General features: G+C 52.6%; 1 protein-coding gene across 1 annotated transcript in view; it reads left to right on the top strand.

Moving 5' to 3' along the window:
- Positions 1–11,747: 11,747 nt before the first annotated feature.
- si:dkey-19b23.8 (low density lipoprotein receptor adapter protein 1-A) overlaps positions 11,748–19,185 on the top strand; it is a 15,969-nt gene continuing 8,531 nt past the window's right edge. Inside the window, exon 1 of the mRNA XM_052044874.1 lies at positions 11,748–11,842. The gene's annotated coding sequence lies outside the window, so the exon portion shown is untranslated. The remainder of the gene's footprint in view (positions 11,843–19,185) is intronic.

The following is a 19,185-nucleotide window of genomic DNA, read 5'->3' as shown; positions in this document are numbered from 1 at the left end:
AGTGAAAGGTGTGCAGGAACAGCCCGTACAAGAACCGCCTCGGCGCCTCGCGGAACGGCACCGTCGGTGTGTCCGCCAGGCGGCTCAGGTTGTGCCGCGCCGCCTCCCGCGAGAGATACCAGGCCCTGGGCCCGACCAGCAACTCTGGCAGGGCCGGCGCCGGCGCGGCCGGGACCACCCCCCGGCGCCCGCTGCGACCGGAGGGGGAGCGGCCGTGCGCTCGCCGCGCAACACTGCGGCCCACACCCGCATCAGATCCCGGTAGAACCCGGGCAGCTCCCGCAGAGCGGCTCGGCCGACACCCGCCGCCGGGAGACGCGCCCCCTCCCAGAGGCAGCGTCCCTGGCGGAGGAAGTAGGTGGCCAGCATGTGCCACCGCGGGGGGTGCTCGGTGTACAGGTACCTCTGCAGCGCCTGGAGGAGGAGGGCCGCCAGCTGGGTGCGCACGCACACCAGCGACTGACCCCCCTCCGCCGACGGCAGACTCAGGACCACCGCGGAGACCCAGTGCCTCCGGCCGCCTCAGAAGAAGTCCGTCACCCTCCTCTGGGTGGTGGCGACGAAGACATTGGGTGGCACCAGCGTGGCTGGCCGGTACCACAGCATGGAGGCCACCAAACTGGCCCGGAGCAGACCTGACCAGCGCCCCAGCCAGGCGGAGACTTTTGCCCCCAACTCCTGCCAGTTTCCTCACTGCCCCTTCCGCAGTGAGGCGCTCCCTCAATACTGCCTAGCCTCCATACTCAAGTTTGGCGTGGAAGCTGAACTCCTGATACCCTGACAGAGAGAGAGGGAGACCCAGAGAGGGACAGTGGGCTGGAGCTGGTATCCCTCTCAGATACCAATACAGACAACTTCCCTCTCTGGCTGATAGTTGGCTTGATTTCCATCTCTGTTGGGGAAGTTATTTATCATCCAGAGATCTTGTTCTGTGTATCAACGTAGTACAAATCCAATCGTCAATACTTCAGAACCTCAACCCAGGTCAAGTGTAGAGATTGCAGTGTTTATAAACCCTCAACCTCCGGATGTTCACATCCACACTCCCTGCACAGCTGGGCTTCTTCATGAAGCTGCAGAGACACCAACGGACTGACATTCCTTTGGATTATGTTCCCGGTGGCTTCTGTTCCCTTCCGAAGCCTATAAGTGGCCTTAGGTCAAACTGGTCGATATTTATCGCCTCCCCAGCTGAAGTAACCCTCTGCTGGTTTCGAAAGTCAGGAAAGTAGCTCGTAAAACTCCTTGTGATACATTCACTTCTTGAACCAGCCGGCACAACCCTAATCACTACAGTTCAGCAACACTGGGACCACTTTGCACTAAAATTGATTTTATTCTTTGTTTTAATTGTGTTTTCTTAGAAAAATTGTGCACAATTTATGTTTAATTGATGTTTTTCTTGACAATGCTGCTTATCTGATGCTCTGTGCCTGTGATGCTGCTGCAAGTAAGTTTTTCGTTGCTCCTGTGTACACACGGACTTGTGCAGATGCCGATAAACTCGGAGAGAGGTTGAGCAGGTTGGGACTTTGACTAAAAGTCATTAGTCGACCCTTTCACCAGCAAGACTCTTATACTGAGTCTGTCTGGAGGTAAATGATAGATAGAAAGAGATAGAGAGAGAGAGATAGACAGATAGAGATAGATAGAAAGAGATAGATGGACAGATAAGATATCTTTATTAGTCACGTGTACATCGAAACACACAGTGAAATGCATCTTTTGCGTCAAGTGTTCTGGGGGCAGCCCGCAAGTGTCGCCACACTTCCGGTGCCGACATAGCATGCCCACAACTTCCTAACCCGTACGTCTTTGGAATGTGGGAGGAAACCGGAGCAGCCGGAGGAAACCCACGCAGACACGGGGAGAACGTACAAACTCCTTACAGACAGTGGCCGGAATTGAACCTGGGTTGCTGGCGCTGTAATAGCGTTACGCTAACCGCTACACTACCGTGCCTGCCCAAAGCCAGTACTTTCGAGAGTGAGGGCTGCAGGACCTTCCCCCGGGGTCCTGGTTCTGGTATTTACCTGGTTACAGGTCCTGATGCAGGGTGTTGAAGTGTTGAGATGTGTACGGGGCGCTGGGCAGGAGTGTGGGGACGGAGGGAACAGAGGCGTTAACGGCAGCACGTCTCGGCTCGGACCTGTGCTCGTACACCTGTGCAATCAGCCCCGCACATCCTTCCATGTATTGATCCAACCTCCTTGGCAGTTCCCATTGAACCTGTTTCTACTGCCCACCCCCCCACCCCCCCAGTAGTGTGTCCCAGATCACAACTCGCTGCCTCCCACTCCCCCCAGTTCCCCTTCCACTGACCCCCTCGGTCCGGCTCCGGCTCTGGGAACAGCCTCTTGTCACCACCTCATCACTGCTGGCCGGCGGCTCCACTGAACCCCCCCCCCCCCCCCTTAACCTGCCCTGGTCCCAGGAAAAGGCAGCTGGTCCTCCAGCTTCCCCCCCAGCCCCCAGCCATACTAACCGAAGCTGTCCACTCCCAACACCGTTCCCGGCTCTGTCCCCATCTTCCCAGAGTGAGGGGGAGCCAGAGTTAGATCCCGTATTCCTACCCACAGAGTTCTCCTGCCTTGGGTCTCCCCAATGCCCCTCACAATGCACTGAGAAAGTACTTTTTGTTGCAGGGAATGCAAGTTCGTGCACAGCAAGATCTCACAGATGGAGGCACGATGGCTGCTGCTCCACAGCTCTGGAGATCCGGGTTCAATCCCACCCTCCGGTGCTGTCTGTGTGGAGTTTGCACGTTCTCCCTGTGACTGTTTCTTGGAGACTCTTATATTGATAGTCACACCCATCGCCAAAGATGGAAACATTTCCTCAAATCTTCCATCATCTTAAAGGCTTCTGGAGGTCACCTCTCGCCACCCTATCTCAAGAGAACAGAGATCACAATCTGTTTAGTCTTTGCTGAGGTGTACACCTTCACGCCTCTTCAATGTCTTCACAACATGGTGCTCAGAGCTCAGATCAAGTCAACTCAAGTCAAGAGCAGAGAGACCTAGGTGTACAGGTACGCGGTTCCCTGAAAGTGGCGTCACAGGTAGACAGGGTGGTGAAGAAGGTGTCTGGCACGCTGGCCTTCATCAGTCAGGGCACTGAGTATAGAAGTTGGGATGTTGTGTTGCAGTTGTACAGGACATTGTTGAGGCCCCATTTGGGACATTGTGTTCAATTTTGGTCACCCTGCTGTAGGAAAGATGCCATTAAGCTGGAAAGAGTGCAGAGGAGGTTTACGAGGATGTTGCCGGGATCTGAGGGACTGAGTTATAGTTGGGACTTTATTCATTGGAGCGTAGGAGAATAAGGGGTGATCTTATAGAGGTGGATAAAATCATGAGGGGCATAGACAGGGTGAACGCACTCAGCCTTTTTCCCAGGGTTGGGGAATCAAGAACTAGAGGACACAGGTTTAAGGTGAGAGAGTTAATAGGAACCTGAGGGGCAACTTTTTCAACCAGCAGGTGGTCCGTACGTGGAACGAGCCAGCAGAAGTAGTTCAATTAACAACATTTAAAAGGTACTTGGACAGGTACACGGCTAGGAAAGGTTTAGAGTGATACGGGCCAAACACAGGCAAATGGGACTGGCTTAGATGGAAATCTTGGTCAGCAAGGACCATTTGGGCTGAAGGACCTGCTTCCATGCTGTATGACTCTGTCGAGTTTATTGCCGTGTACACAAGTACGGTGAGGTACAGGTACAGTGAAAAACCTGCTTACAGCAGCATTATAGGTACAGACAACACAGAATTATACATGAATTATACAAGACGCTGAAGGAAAAAGACTTGCAAAACAAGTTATTAGAGCAGAAAAACTACAATCAGGGACAAGTCCACGCCAGTGCAAGAGGTGGTCCGTAGTGTTGCTGTACTGAGGCAGTGATTAGGGTTGTGCCGGTTGGTTCAAGAACCGAATGGTTGAAGGGAAGTAGCTGTCCCTGAACCTGGTGGTGTGGGACTTCAGGCTTCTGTACCTCCTGCCCGGTGGGAGCAGCGAGAAGATGGCACGGCCCGGATGGTGGGGATCTTTGATGACGGATGTCGCCTTCTTGAGGCAGCACCTCCTGTGGATGCTGTCAGTGGTGGGTAGGGCAGTGCCCGTGATGGACCGGGCTGTGTCCACCGCTCTCCGCAGCCTCTTGCGATCCTGTGCGTTGGAATCACCATACCAGACAGTGATGCAACCAGTCAGGACACTTTCAAGTTTGCAGAGGTTTGTCAGATTGTTTGGTGATGTGCCAAATGTCCCTAAGCTATGAAGTAAGTAGAGACACTGATGTGCCTGCTTCATGATTACACAACGTCTTCACTTGAGAAATAAGCCCAAGGTACCTTGCTTGCTATTTCTTGTTGTTCTGCAATGTAGGTTTTTCTAGGGGTAAGTTTTGGCAGTGGGGGAGAGCAGGAGTAATTGGAGACCTCTTCCAAAGATCCAGGGCAGGTTCAATGGGATGAAGGGTTTGTATTACTCCCCCTCCGTGGTGGGGACAGCCCTGGGCATTCCAGCAGCCGTTAGATCGTCCACCATGGCACAGTTGCCCCCACCTCTCCGGCTGCCTGTGTGTGTGTGTGTGTGTGTGTGTGTGTGTGTGTGTGTGTGTGTGTGTGTGTGTGTGTGTGTGTGTGTGTGTGTGTGTGTGTGTGTGTGTGTCGACTGGCGGTTTGTACCCGATGACTGTGCAGAACAAGGGAATGTTCACCCGCCGGTCACAGGGGCGGAGGGAACAGCTTGTTGGTGCTGGACTAGAGAGGGTGGGTGGAATTTGTGGAATGCCATTGGATCCCGTCCGGTCGGAGATCTCCTTGCAAAGGTTGGGAGCTGGAGAGGAACTCAGATTTTAATTATTCCTTATCATTCGGATGTTGGTGTCGCTGGCAGGACCAGCATTTCATGCCCATCCCTAACTACCCCTCGAGAAGGTGAACTGAGCTGCCCCCTCGAACCGCTGCAGTCCTTCTGGTGACGTCTCCCGCGGTGCTGGTGGGGAGGGAGTTCCGGGGTTTGGACCCAGTGACGGTGAAGGAACATTGAGATATTTCCAAGTGGGGATTGCGTGTGACTGGGAGGGGAACCTGTGGGTGGTGGCGCTCCCCTGCACCCCCGCTGCCCTCGTTGGTCCTGGTGGCGAGGGGCGGCAGGTTTGGGAGGTGGCGTCGGAGTAGCCTGGGCGTTCTGTGGACGGTGGGCTGTGATGGAGGGAGGGGGTGTTTAGAGGGAGTGGACGGGGTGCCGATCGAGCGGGCTGTTCTGTCCCGGGATGGCGTGGAGCTTCTCGGGAGTGGTTGGATCCGCACTCACCCGGGGAAGTGAGGGGTGAACCGTCACACTCTCAACCCGTGCCCTGCAGATGGGGGAAAGGAGGGGAGTCACTCACAGAAGTAATGTGTGGGTGTTCTCAGCCACTCACTCAGTGCTTGCTCCACTCTCCCAGTTACAAATAATTGATTAAGTTCAAGTCTATTTTAAATTGTCTAACGCAGTTTCCCTGAAGAAATTCTGACGTTATTTGGAACGACATCTACTGATATCAATCAACACAACAAAAACATTGAAACTGTCTGAAATGTTCATTCAAGGTTGGGCAGATATCCTTAGTGAAGTTATTCATCCATTAAACTACCCAAATAAATTCCAACATCAATGTGTGATTCATCCACTGGAGAATTCCAGCTCACCACTGCCACACTCAGGGCAATAGTGGCACTGCAGCTGGAAGCAGGAGTGGACAGGCCCAGGTCAACCCTGACACACTCCCCGGGACCCCCTGTAAATACTGACACGCACCTCGGGTACACCCTGTAAATACCAACACCCTCCCCGGGACCCCCTGTAAGTACCGACACACTCCCCGGGACCCTCTGTAAATACCGACACACTCCCCGGGACCCCCTGTAAATACTGACGCACTCCCCGGGACCCCTGTAAATACTGACGCACTCCCTGGGACCCCTGTAAGTACTGACACACTCCCCGGGACCCCTGTAGGTACTGCTACACACTCTGGATCCCCTGTAAACACTGACAGCTAAAACAATTTGTCATCATTTTACCCCCTTGCTGCTTCTGTAATTATTGAAACCTCCGGATTGGGATGAGCCGTGTCCATTTTTCCCCTGAAGCTTCCTTGCCCATTATTGACGACACCCCTGTGCCTGAAGCCCACTCCCACCTGATCCTCATTTCCTGCAATTCCCAAAAATGTGGCCTGTCCTCGGTGACCTGGTTCCACTGCTCTGTGGAGGACGGATCTCCGAAGGTTAACGCTGTGTGAAGGGATTTCCCTTAATTCCTGCCTTCAGTTTATTCCAGGACTATTACCTGCATAGTCAGGAAGCAAAATTCCGATATCTATCTCTGTTTCCATGGAGGCACATCAAGAGGCCAGCTCATTCCCCTCAATACGGGACTTTGTTCATTGGGGCGCAGGAGAATGAGGGGTGATCTTACAAAGAAGTGATGAGGGGCATAGACAGGGTGAATGCACACAGTCTGTTTCCCAGGGTTGGGGAATCAAGAACTAGAGGGCACGGGTTTAAGGTGAGAGGGGAGAGATTTAATAGGAACCTGAGGGGCAACTTTTTCACCCAGTGGGTGGTCCGTATGTGGAACGAGCTGCGAGAGGAAGAGGTTGAGGCAGGTACATTAACAACATCTAAAAGACACTTGGACAGGTACATGGATAGGAAAGGTTTAGAGGGATGTGGGCCACACGTGGGCAAATGGGACTATGTTAGATGGGAATCTTGGTCAGTTGGGCTGAAGGGTCTGTTTCCATGCTGTATGACTCTACCTACCCAATACCATACAAAATCAATCTCCTTTAGGAAGGATGTTAGTGTGTTGGAAGGTTCACTGGACTGGTCCCTGGTTGTCTAATGAGTAAAGGTTGGTCAGACTTGGGATGTATCACCGCCTGGTATGGAGGCTCCAATGCACAGGATCACAAGAGGCTGCAGAGGGTTGTAGACTCAGCCAGCTCCATCGCAGGCACAACCCTCCCCGCCATTGAGAACGTCTTCAAGAGGCAGTGCCTCAAAAAGGCAGCATCCATCACTGAGGACCCTCACCACCTGGGACATGCCCTCTTCTCATTACTACCATCGGGGAGGAGGTACGGGAGCCTGAAGACCCACACTCAATGATTCAGGAACAGCTTCTTCCCCTCCGCCGTCAGATTTCTGAATGGCCCATGAACCCATGAACACTACCTCGTCATCCCTTTTCCCAATTATTTATTTATTTTTGTACCTTATCGTAATTTTACGTCTTGCACTGTACTGCTGCTGCAAAACATCACATTTCACGTCATCTACATCAGTGAGAATAAACCAGAATCTGATTCTGTATCCGCTGGAGTTTAGACATAAGGCACAGATACAGGAGCAGAATCAGACCATTCGGCCCATCGAGTCTGCTCCGATGAGGTAAGAAGAGAGGGGAGTTGACAGATATAAGATCCTGAGGGGTCTTGACGGGGTGAGTATAGGGAGGAGGCTTTCTCTCGTGGGAGATTGCTGTCTAAGAATAAGGGTCTGCCAACTTAAGACCGAGGTAAAGTGGATTTCCTAATCTCTGGGGGCGATGATTCTATGGAATCCGTCCCTCAAAGTTCAGTGGAAGCTCTTCGAGTATCTTTAAGACCAAGGTGACAATACTTGATGGACAAGGGTGTGAAAGGTCACCAGGTCTAGATGGGAATGTGGAGTTTATGTTACAAGCAGATCTGGTCTATTCCTGCTCTTACAGTCAAGGTCGAGTTTATTGTCATCTGCACAAGTCCATGTGTGCACAGGTGCAATGAAAAACTTACTTGCAGCAGCATCACAGGCACATAGCATCAGATAAGCAGCATTCACAAGAAAAACATAAACATGAATTAAACACAATTTTTACAAGAACAAAAGTCCATTTTAGTGCACAGAGATTAAAGTGGTCACAGTGTTGCTATACTGAGGCAGTGATCAGGGTTGTGCAGGTTGGTTCAAGAACCGAATGGTTGAAGGGAAGCAGCTGTTCCCGAACCTGGTGGTGTGGGGACTTAAGGCTTCTGTACCTCCTGCCCGATGGGAGCTGTGAGAAGATGGCACGGCCCGGATGGTGGGGATCTTTGATGATGGATGTTGCCTACCTGAGGCAGCGCCTCCTGTAGATACCACCGATGGTGGGGAGGGATGTGCCCTTGATGTATTGGGCTGAATCCATCAGCTACTTACATTCCTGCGCATTGGAATTGCCATCCCAGACCGTGATGCAACCAGTCAGGACACTTTCGGATTAATTCGGATAATGTGATCTATGTTCCACTGAAGTCTTCTTCACCACCAGGCCCTGTTCATTCCAAGGGCTCTGCCTGGAGACGAATTCAGAGCGACTTGGAACTGAGCAATTTGGAACTTCCCTGGGGAACTCTGAGTTCGGGTTTTGCAGGGACCCTGGCATCTTACACCTGTACAGCACAGAAACAGGCCCTTCGGCCCAACTATCCATGCTGGCCTTTTTGCCCTCCACTATTCGCATTTGCCCGCATTAGGACCATATCCCTCTGTGCCTTGCCTATTTACGTATCTGTCTAAATTCCTCTTAAACATAGTCGATGAATCTGATTCCACCCCCCTTCCGGGGCCACTGAGTGTAGGAGTCAGGAAGTCATGATGCAGCTGTGTAAAACTTTGGTTAGGCCGCACTTGGAGTATTGTGAGCAGTTTTGGAGAGGGTGCGGAAGAGGTTCACCAGGACGCTGCCTGGATTAGAGAGTATGAGCTGCTATAAGGTTGGACAGACTTGAGTTGTTTTCTCTGGAGCATTGGAGACTGAGGGGAGACCTGATAGAAGTTAATAAAACCATGAGAGGCAGAGATAGGGTAGACAGTCAGAATATGTTCCCCAGGGTAGAAATGCTGGATACTAGAGGGCATAGCTTTAAGATGAGAGGGGGAAGGTTTGAAGGGGATGTTTAGGGTAAGATTTTTTACACAGAGCGGTGGGTGCCTGGAATGTGCTGCCGGGGATGGTGGTGGAGGCAGATACGATAGAGGGGTTGAAGAGGCTGTTAGACGGATGTGAATACGCGGGGAACAGAGGGATGTGGATCACGTGCGGGCAGAAGAGATTTAGTTTAATTCGGCATCGTGTTCAGCACCGGCATTGTGGGCCGAAGGGCCTGTTCCTGTGCTGTACTGACGTTCTATGTTAAACCTTTGCCCTCTTGCTTTTGATACCCCTGGGAAAAAAATTCTGACCCTCTCCCCCTATCTGTGCCTCCCATAATCCTACACCCCTCTGTCAGGTCTCCTGTCAGCCTCTACTGCTCCAGAGGAAAGGCCGCCCTGTGCAAAACCTCCCTGTAACTCAAGTCCTCTAACCCAGGGAGCATCCTGGTGAAGTTGCTAAACAACCGTCCAAACAGGGTCCCCTCACTGTGGAGTCAGGAGAGTAACAAAGGAACTTCCTGTGTAGATGTCTGATGAAGGGAGATTTCCTCCCCGCTGCCTGGTAGTTAGCTCCACAGGAAGGATTATTATAACTGCTTATCACACCTCTACAGATCTCCCGCAGCCTTGCCCGCATAACGACCTCTGTAACGCTGAATTATTGTCATACAGTTCTGAATCGGAAGGTCGCGGGTTCAAGCTCTGCAGCAGAGACCAAACTCTGCGTTATCCCAACACACACATACAGTGCTGAGGGAGCTCAGCACTGTGGGAGGGGCGGTGAAGGAGCTCAGTACTGTGGGAGGGGTGGTGAGGGAGCTCAGCACTGTGGGAGGGGTGGTGAGGGAGCTCAGCACTGTGGGAGGGGCAGTGAGGGAGCTCAGCACTGTGGGCGGGGCTGGGAGGGAGCTCCATACTGCGGGATAGGCAGTGAGGGAGCTCTGCACTGTGGGAGGGATGGTGAGGAGGGAGCACTGCACTATGGGAGGGGCGGTGAGGAAGCGCTGCGCTGTGGGAGGGGCGGTGAGGAAGCGCTGCGCTGTGGGAGGGGCGGTGAGGAAGCGCTGCGCTGTGGGAGGGGTGGTGAGGAGGGAGAACTGTGCTGTTGGGGAGCTATGTCACCTAGAGACATCGGCTTGGAAGTCCAGGACAGAAATAGCCAGCACCAACAAAAGTAAACAGCGATAAGAAGAAAGTGTGAAGTAGGAATAAGCCTTTACGTAGGCTCCAACCCCAAGGTTAGGACCAACTTCCAATGTCAGAACCCTCGAATAAGCCATGTCTGGCATTAATGGACCTTGCCGACCCTCTGACCTCACCAAATCGACAACATGACCCACACACCGAGGTCCCAGGGCAGAAATCAAGATGCCCCCCCATCACCGTTAGAGCCAAGTCACGTAGAAAGGTCCTGTCCCAGCAAGGCAGCAAACGTCTCCCGGCCGCCGCATGAGGTGCCTCTCACGGACCGAAACATCTGAAGGAGTTTCCGTCAAGGCCATTGCTGGAGGAAGCCGGCAGTTCTTCCCGAGCTCAAGGAGAGGGGGGATGTTGTAGAGGAGGAAGGGAAGTTTAGGGGAGGGATTTCTGGGGCTATCCTACACCCGTCCCGTTTCATTCCCCCCACATTCCCATCATCTCTCCCAGATCCTACACCTCACCCACACACTGGGGGGGGGGGGGGGCGGCCGATTAACCCACCAACCCCGCACAGTGTTGGGATGTGGGAGGGAACCGGAGCACCCGGGGGAAAACCACGCGGTCACAGGGAGAACGTGCAAACTCCACACACACACATGCGCGCACACACACACACACACACACGCACACGCACGCACGCACGCACGCACACACACACACAGACAGACACACAGACACACACACACACACACACACACACACACACAGACACACAGACAAACACACACACACAGACACACACAGACAAACACACTCACACACACACACAGACAAACACACACACATACACAGACACACACAGACACACACACACACACTCACACAGGCAGACAGAGTCAGGATCCAACCTAAGGGTCAAATCCCATTTTCCCCTCCCCTTCCCCCCCTCCCACTGGAAAACTTTGATTTAGTCCGATAGGTTGTACAGTTAAAAAGCTGCTGGGAGGTGACCCGGTGTCACACTTTATCTGGTTCTCTCGTAGGGGAGGGAATCTGCCGTCAATAGTCAGGGTTTATACGTGACTCCAGACCTACAAGACTGTGTCTCTGAAACGGGTCTTCTAGACAACCCAGCTAACTGCATGGACTGCTAGTTAACCTCTCGGTCAACCGGATAATCCCAGCGCCCTCTGAATCCTCCTCTCGCCAGTCAATGTATGTTGGATCTTGCCTACATCACAAGAGTTATTTGTTTTTAAAGATGTGTTAAAGTTGACAGGTAACAGGATGATTCTTGTAGGTATCCACTCCCCACCTCTGCTGTCCCCCTCCCCCCCTCCCTCCCTCCCCCCCCCCCTCTCTCTCTCTCCTTTCTTGGCTGGGAGCCCATGTTAAAGGGAGCATGAGTTGTACGATGCCTTTTATAGTTGAGCGACGTTCAATGCCACCTCCCTCTACCCCCCACCCCCCCACCCCACCACCCCTGCCTTTCCTGGGGTGGGGCTGGAGGGAATTCTTGCAGGTCTCAACCAAGTGCGAAGCTATCCGTGACGCCAGCTCGGGGAGAGTGGGAGTGGTGGGGTGCGCGAAGGGTTAACGGAATGCGGGTGTAGTTTCGCTTTGGAGTAACAGGAACGTCATCAGTCAGGCTGTGGCGAGACAGTTGTTGGCGGAGCCCTGGTGTGTGGAACCTTCCCCTCAGATGTAGCAGCCGGTCACCTTGGTGGGCGCGGAGGCACGTGCAGGAAGGTACGCTGTCCGGCGGGTCAGCGGGGTTAACTGGGAACCTGTAGGGTTAAATACCAGGATCACCTGTGTGTGTGGGGGAGGGGGTCACAGACCCGCAATTAACCCTTCAGGCTCCTGGTTAACTCCGTAACTCGGGGTCGAGGGAGTCACACAGTGGGAGGACTGTGATGTTTTCTTGTGGATTAACTGGTGGGATAAACTAGCGGCGTTAACTACAGGCATTACCAGTAGTTAACCGGGGTTCTGTGAGATTAATTTGAGGGAGTGGGGTCAGCTGGTGGGGGTGTCGTGGGATAACCTGGAGTTGTGAGGGGTTGGTTAAGGGTCAGTGGATTTACGTCAGGCTCCCTGGTATGACCCAGGGAGGCGTCAGGTTATCTGTAGGGGGCTGGTCAGCCATGGGTTACACTGATGGAGGGGGGAGATGTGAGCCTGCAGAGGGAGGGGTTGTCCAGGGTGGGGCCCTATCTGGTGGGGTCCTGTCACTGTGACCACACCAGACCCTGGTGTTACCTGAACTCCCCAGTCAGCAGGAAATCTTTGGAAAGTGCCCACTCCCAGCTCTGGTTTAATCCCTCCTCCACTTTCCCCTCTTCCCTGCTCCCTCCTCCCGTCTCTCCTCCCTCCCACAGCACACAGAACTGTTTGTGTAACTTCAGATCCAGGCCGATACCTTGGTGATAAGTTTTTTGCAAATAGAATGGTGCTTGGTGGTTACCTTCACCTTGTGTTGTAGGGGAACACGGGGCGAGTGTGGGGAAGTGCCGGGGGAGAGAGACGGGGAGGGAGAGGGGAGAGAGGGAGGGAGAGGGAGGGACAGAGAGGGAGAGAGAGAGAGGGGAGAGTGGGGGGGGCGGGGAAGAGAGAGGGAGAAACAGAGGATGCACAGTTACCCTGTTTTTCTGAACAAGCTGCAGAGAGATTCAGAACACCCTCTCTCTGGGGAGGGTGGTAAGTTTTATTGTTGCCGGAATCCAGGTTCTGTGGGCTGGAGATCCCGTTGGACTGGGTGGTTTGGTGGGTTGGGGTGAGTGGGGAGGGCCACACGGATGGTGAGATGAGCTCTGGGAATGCTGACCGACTCTCTATCCAGATGATGTGGGAGGGCGAGGCTCTGGGTGAGACTGGAATCAATCCGGATCCAGCAAGGAGAGAGGTAAACAGGGTGGTGTTGTGGCTGCTCAATGAGGGGGGGAGGGAGGTGGAGTGGGGAGCCGACCACCGAGCCCACAGACGTCCTGTATGGGAACGGGCTGCCTGGCCTGACCCACAGGACCCTCACCCCGGGAGCTGGGGAGCTATTCGGCCCTGAAGGCCGTCCCCTCTGCTCCCTTGATCCCCGTGACCTTTGAGCACAGGAAGAGGCCATTCAGCCCATTGTATAAATGCCAGACAGAAACAGCGACGGGGCAGATCACAGACAATCAGGTGCTTGCTAAATGCAGGGGGTCTCTGCCTCTCCACCGGCCTCTTGCACAGCAGATATCCCGGCAGAAATAATTTTATTTTCCAATTACACACCAACCTGTTAACTAACAAACAACAGACAAACTGCCGGAGGAACCCAGCGGGTCGGGCAGCGTCTGTGGGGGGATACGGACAGTCGATGTTTCGGGTCGGGATCCTTCGCCTGGGCTCCATTTTTCTCCGTAGATGCTGCCCGACCCACTGAGTACACGATGTTGTGATGAACTAATTAAACTGGTAATTAAATGCCTAACTAAACGAATCCCTTCTGCCTGCACAACGTCCATCTCCCTCCATTCTCTGCACATTCATGTGCCTGTCCGAGAGTCTCTTAAACCCCTCTATTGTATCTGCCTCCACCCCCACCCCTGGCAGCATATTCCAGGCACCCACCGCTCTCTGTGTAAAAGAAAACTTGCCCCACACATCTCCTTTGAACTTACCCCCCCCTCACCTTAAATGTATGCCCTCTAGTACTGGAGATTTTGACCCTGGGAGAAAGATACCGGCTGCCTACTCTATCTGTGCCTCTCATAATCTTATAAACTTCCATCAGGTCTCCCCTCAGCCTCTGCCGCTCCAGAGAAAACAACCCAAGTTTGTCCAACCTTCAGGCTCATGTCCTCTAATCCAGGCAGCATCCTGGTGAACCTCTTCTGTGCCCTCTCCAAAGCCCCCACCCAGAGCCAAAGTTCCCCCAGCAGATTGTTTATTGCTCCAAATTCCAGTGTCTGCAGCTCCTATGTGTACCCATTGATTAAATCCGCCCTCCCCCAGACCCCCACCCTCAGGGGGTGAAGCTTGGACACAGGTTCTATGGCCCAGCCGGTCCATGCCAACCAAGATGCCCTTCCAAGCTCGTCCGATGTTCAAGGGCAAACAGCACAGCCTCCGTGTAACGATGACCCTCCCTCAGACTCCCTCCTTCTGTCCTTCCTGTGATGTGGGGACCCCACGTGGACACAGGGCTCCCACTGTCACCAGAACTAATTCCTCACACAGCTCCAGCCAGGGGAAGGAAACTAATTCGCCGTGCGTGGGGGAGGGTGTGGTGAGGAGGGAGCGGCGCACTGTGGGAGGGGAGGTGAGGAGGGAGCGGCGCACTGTGGGAGGGGCGGTGAGGAGGGAGTACCGCACTGTCAGTGCTGGGGAGTCATTAAACGAGTTGGATCCAAAATCTACAGCTGCTACCCTGAGGCTGATCTCCGATCACTGTTAATTTGTGTTAAACCAACACCAGTTTAAACAAATGATCTGGGTTGACAGCTAATTGCTGTCTCTGGGACAGTGATCTGTGCAAATTAAATTGAACGCACATCTGCCAAAAGCCCTCCAGCTCAGAAACAAACCAGTTGTTCCTCCTGCTCTGTGTTGGCGTGTTCCCCTCCGCTCCTCCCCACCCAATGCTGCGTAGGATGTGGGCCATTCAGCCCATTGTGATCACGACAGTCCAAAGCAGAGCTCTTCTGCGCAATCCCTCTTGTCCAGGTACCTGTTAGAAGAGGGGAGGGTTGTCCTACCACACCCAGGCTGTGCGATCTGGACTCCTGTCTCACAAACCCTCTTCAGTCCATTACATTTCGCTCTGTCATGGGGGGACAGGACCCTTCCTCCCCCTGCCACCATTTTGGTTGAGAGCTTCAAGTTCCTATGAGTGAACATCACCAATAGCCTGTCCTGGCCCAACCACGTAAACGCCACGGCCAAGAAAGCTTATCAGCGCCTCTACTTCCTCAGGAGGCTAAAGAAATTTGGCATGTCCCCTCTGTCCCTGACCAACTTTTATCAATGCACCATAGAGAGCATCCTACCTGGATGCATCACGGCTTGGTACGGCAACTGCTCTGCCCAGGACCACAAGAAACTGCAGAGAGTTGTGGACACGGCCCAGCGCGTCACGGACACCAGCCTCCCCTCCATGGACTCTGTCTACACTTCCCGCTGCCTTGGTGAAGCAGCCAACATAATCAAAGACCCCACCCACCCAGGCCATTCTCTTTTCTCTCCTCTCCCATCAGAAGCCTGAGGACACGTACCACCAGGCTCAAGGACAGGTTCTATCCCACAGTGATAAGACTATTGAACGGTTCCCTTATATAATGAGAAGGACTTTTGACCTCACAATCTACCTTGTTGTGACCTTGAACCTTATTGTCTACCTGCAATGCACTTTCCTGTAGCTGTGACACTTTACTCTGTACTGTTATTGTTTTTACCTGTACTACCTCAATGCACTCTGTACTAACTCAATATAACTGCACTGTGTAATGAATTGACCTGTACGATCGGTATGCAAGACAAGTTTTTCACTGTACCTCGGTACAAGTGACAATAATAAACTAATGCTAATACCAATATCGCCAGGTCTCCTCTGTTGCGCAGCACAGGCCTGTCAGTGACTATAATCCACCTCGCGCTCCTTACTTTGTTCCTGCTTCCCCTCACCCCAAGCCTCGGCCACTCCAGCAGCATTGCCCTGCTGCTCGGACAAGCTGGAATCTCTCACCAGACCCCTCGACCATTCCTCTGTCACCAACTCTGTGGCTTCCTATTGCATTTCTTCTCTGGCCTTCTGTCCGTTGGTTCTGTGGCGCCCAGTGGTATCGGTATCGGTATCGGTTTATTATCGTCACGTGTACCGAGGTACGGTGGAAAGCTTCTGTTTGCGTGCCATCCAGACAGATCATTCCGTACATAAGAAGCTGTTGGAGGAAGTGGGTGAGGCAGGTACAGTAACAAATTATAAAGACAGTTGGACAGGTCCATGGGTTGGAAAGGTTTGGAAGATTATGGGCCAAACACTGGCAAATGGGACTGGCTTCGATCGGCATCTTGGTCAGCACAGACGAGTTGGGCCGAAGGGCCTGTTTCCGTGCTGTATGGCCTTAGATTCTATACGTACATCGAGGTAATAAAAAGGAAAATGGGATGCAGAACGTAGTGTTACAGTTACAGAGAAAGTGCAGTGCAGACAGACAATAAGGTGCAAGGGCCACGACGAGGTAGATTGGGAGATCAAGAGTTCGTCCTTTAGCGTATGAGAGGTCCATTCAAGAGTCTGATAACAACGGGATAGAAGCCGTCCTTGAGCCTGGTGGTACGTGCTTTCAGGCTTTTGTATCTCCTGCCCGACGGGAGGGGGGAGAAGAGAGAGCGTCCGGGGTGGGAGGGGTCCTTGATTATGTCGGCTGCTTTCCCGAGGCAGCGGGAAGTGTAGACAGAGTCCATGGAGGGGAGGCCGGTTTGTGTGACGGACTGGGCTGTGTCCACAACTCTCTGCAGTTTCTTGCGGTCCTGGGCAGAGCAGTTGCCGTACCAAGCCGTGATACATCCGGATAGGATGCTTTCTGTGGTGCATCTGTAAAAATTGGTGAGGGTCAACAGGCCCCTCTCCTCCTCGCTCGGAGGACGTTTCCCACTCCTGCTCCTCCTCCAACCTGGGGTCTCTCAACGAGGTGGCAAAACCAGCTGTCCGGTGAAAGAGAAGCTGGATCTTATTATCTCCTCATGCAGTGACTGTCACATTCAACAAACTTCCCTGATTGCCCTTAAACCAGGATGTCTTCCTTGAACATAGTCATAGAGTCATAGAGTAACACAGCATGAAGCAGGCCCTTCACCCAGCTCGTTCATGCTGACCAAGTTGTCTATCTCAGCTTGACCCATTTGCCCACGTTTGGCCCATATCCCTCCAAACCTTTCCATGTCCCTGTCCAAATGTCCTTTAAATGCAGAGACTCAAGAGACGGCAGACACTGGAATCTGGAGCAACACACAAGGAGCTGGAGGAACTCAGCGGGTCGGGCAGCATCTGTGGTGGGAAATAGACAGTCGACGTTTTTGGTCTAGACCCTTCCTCTGGACTCCAGACGATCTGGATCTGGATTAGCTCAGACGAAGTGTCTCGATCTGAAATATCGACTCTTCATTTGCCTCCACAGATGCTGCCTGACCCATGGAGCATCCTCTCCATCTTGTGTATCTTCTAAATGTCGTTAATGTACCTGCCTCACCCACTTCCACTGGCAGCTTGTTCCACATACAGACCGCCCTCTGCGTGAAGAAGTTGCCCCTCAGGTCCCTTTTCTTTCCCCTCTCACCTTAAATACCTCAGAGGGCAGTTTAGAGTGCACCACCTTGATGGGGTTTGGGATCACATCTTGGTGAGGTTTCTTTAGACTGAATCGATCCAGGCAAGCGCTTTATGGTCACTGTTAGTGAGACATTACATGGATGCCTCATCCCATAATCTCCCCTTCCCCAGCAATTGGAAAATTAATCCTGTTAGAGGTTGGTATTGGTATTGGTTTATTATTGTCACTTGTACCAAGGTACAGTGAAAAACTTGTCTTACATACCGATTGTACAGGTCAATTCATTACACAGTGCAGTCACATTGGGTTAGTACAGAGTGCATTAACGTAGTACAGGTAAAAACAATAACAGTACAGAGTAAAGTGTTACAGCTACAGAGAAAGTGCAGTGCAATAAGGTGCAAGGTCACAACAAGGTAGATCGTGAGGTCAGAGTCCATCTCATTGTATAAGGGAACCGTTCAATAGTCTCATCACAGTGGGGTAGAAGCTGTCCTTAAGCCTGGTGGTCCGTGCCCTCAGGCTCCTGATGGGAGAGGAGAGAAGAGAGAATGACCCGGGTGGGTGCGATGGAATTTCGGAGGGACAAGGATCTTTGGGAATCTTTACCCTGGAGACGTGGAGACAAGATGGGGAGTGGAGCATTATGGGAAGAACAGGGAGAAACATCCTGAGGTCAAAATCAGCCATGATCCCATTGGTGGAGAAGTCCATGGACTCAACGCCCTCCTGTATTACATCTCCTCTTTTAGCTGCTCCTTCACACTGAGTGTCCTCAGCGTCCGATGTGAGCAATGTCTGATGCACTGCGTGAAGGAAAGGTACTTTGTTGTTTAAAAGCACCACTTATTCCTAATCTCAAGTGCGGAATTTCTCACTGGGACGGACTGGATGCAACAGATCTCATGGTGATGTGGCAAGGCGTTTTATTCTTTAACACACCTGATCTTTATATTGTGTTTGACTTTAGCTTGAGATCTGTCATAATGCATCAGGCTGTTGTGAATATATTGGCGGAGGGTGAGAGGGAGTGTCTCTAAACTGCTTGCTGGTTCGAGGACAGGTCTTCACCCATTGGGTCTGTTCTGGCTCCCAGCAGACCAATCCCTTCAGCCTCACTCTAACCTACAATTTATTCCCTCCCACACCTGCCCTTCACCCTTGTTCTCCTGTCACCGAGTTACACAAAAGGGAAACTTACAGCGGCCCAATTAATGCCTTTGGGACGTGGGAAGGAACCGGAGCACCTGGGGGGAACGCACGCGGTCACAGGGAGAGGGTGCAAACTCCACACACACACACACACACACACACACACACACACACACACACACACACACACACACACACACACACACACACAGTGGCAGAGGTCAGGATCGAACCTGGGTCTCTGGAGCCGTGAGGAGGTGCCTCTGTGTTGCCCCCAAATCAGATGGGCTCAAAATCAATGTCAAAGTCAAAGTCAAAGTCGGGTTTATTGTCATCTGCACAAGTCCGTGTGTGCACAGGAGCAATGAAAAACTTACTTGCAGCAGCATCACAGGCACAGAGCATCAGATAAGCAGCATTCACAAGAAAAACATATAAATTAAACATAAATTGTACACAACTTTTACAAGAAAGAACACAATTAGAACAAAAACACAAAGTCCATTGTAGTGCAAAGTGGTCCCAGTGTTGCTGTACTGAGGCAGTGATTAGGGTTGTGCCGGTTGGTTCAAGAACTGAATGGTTGAAGGGAAGTCGCTGTTCCTGAACCTGGTGGTGTGGGACTTCAGG

The sequence above is a fragment of the Pristis pectinata genome, chromosome 37 (genome assembly GCF_009764475.1).
Source record: "Pristis pectinata isolate sPriPec2 chromosome 37, sPriPec2.1.pri, whole genome shotgun sequence".
Lineage (NCBI taxonomy): Eukaryota > Metazoa > Chordata > Chondrichthyes > Rhinopristiformes > Pristidae > Pristis > Pristis pectinata.
The sequence above is the reverse complement of the archived record's forward strand: the minus strand, read 5'-3'. Positions and strand labels throughout refer to the sequence as shown.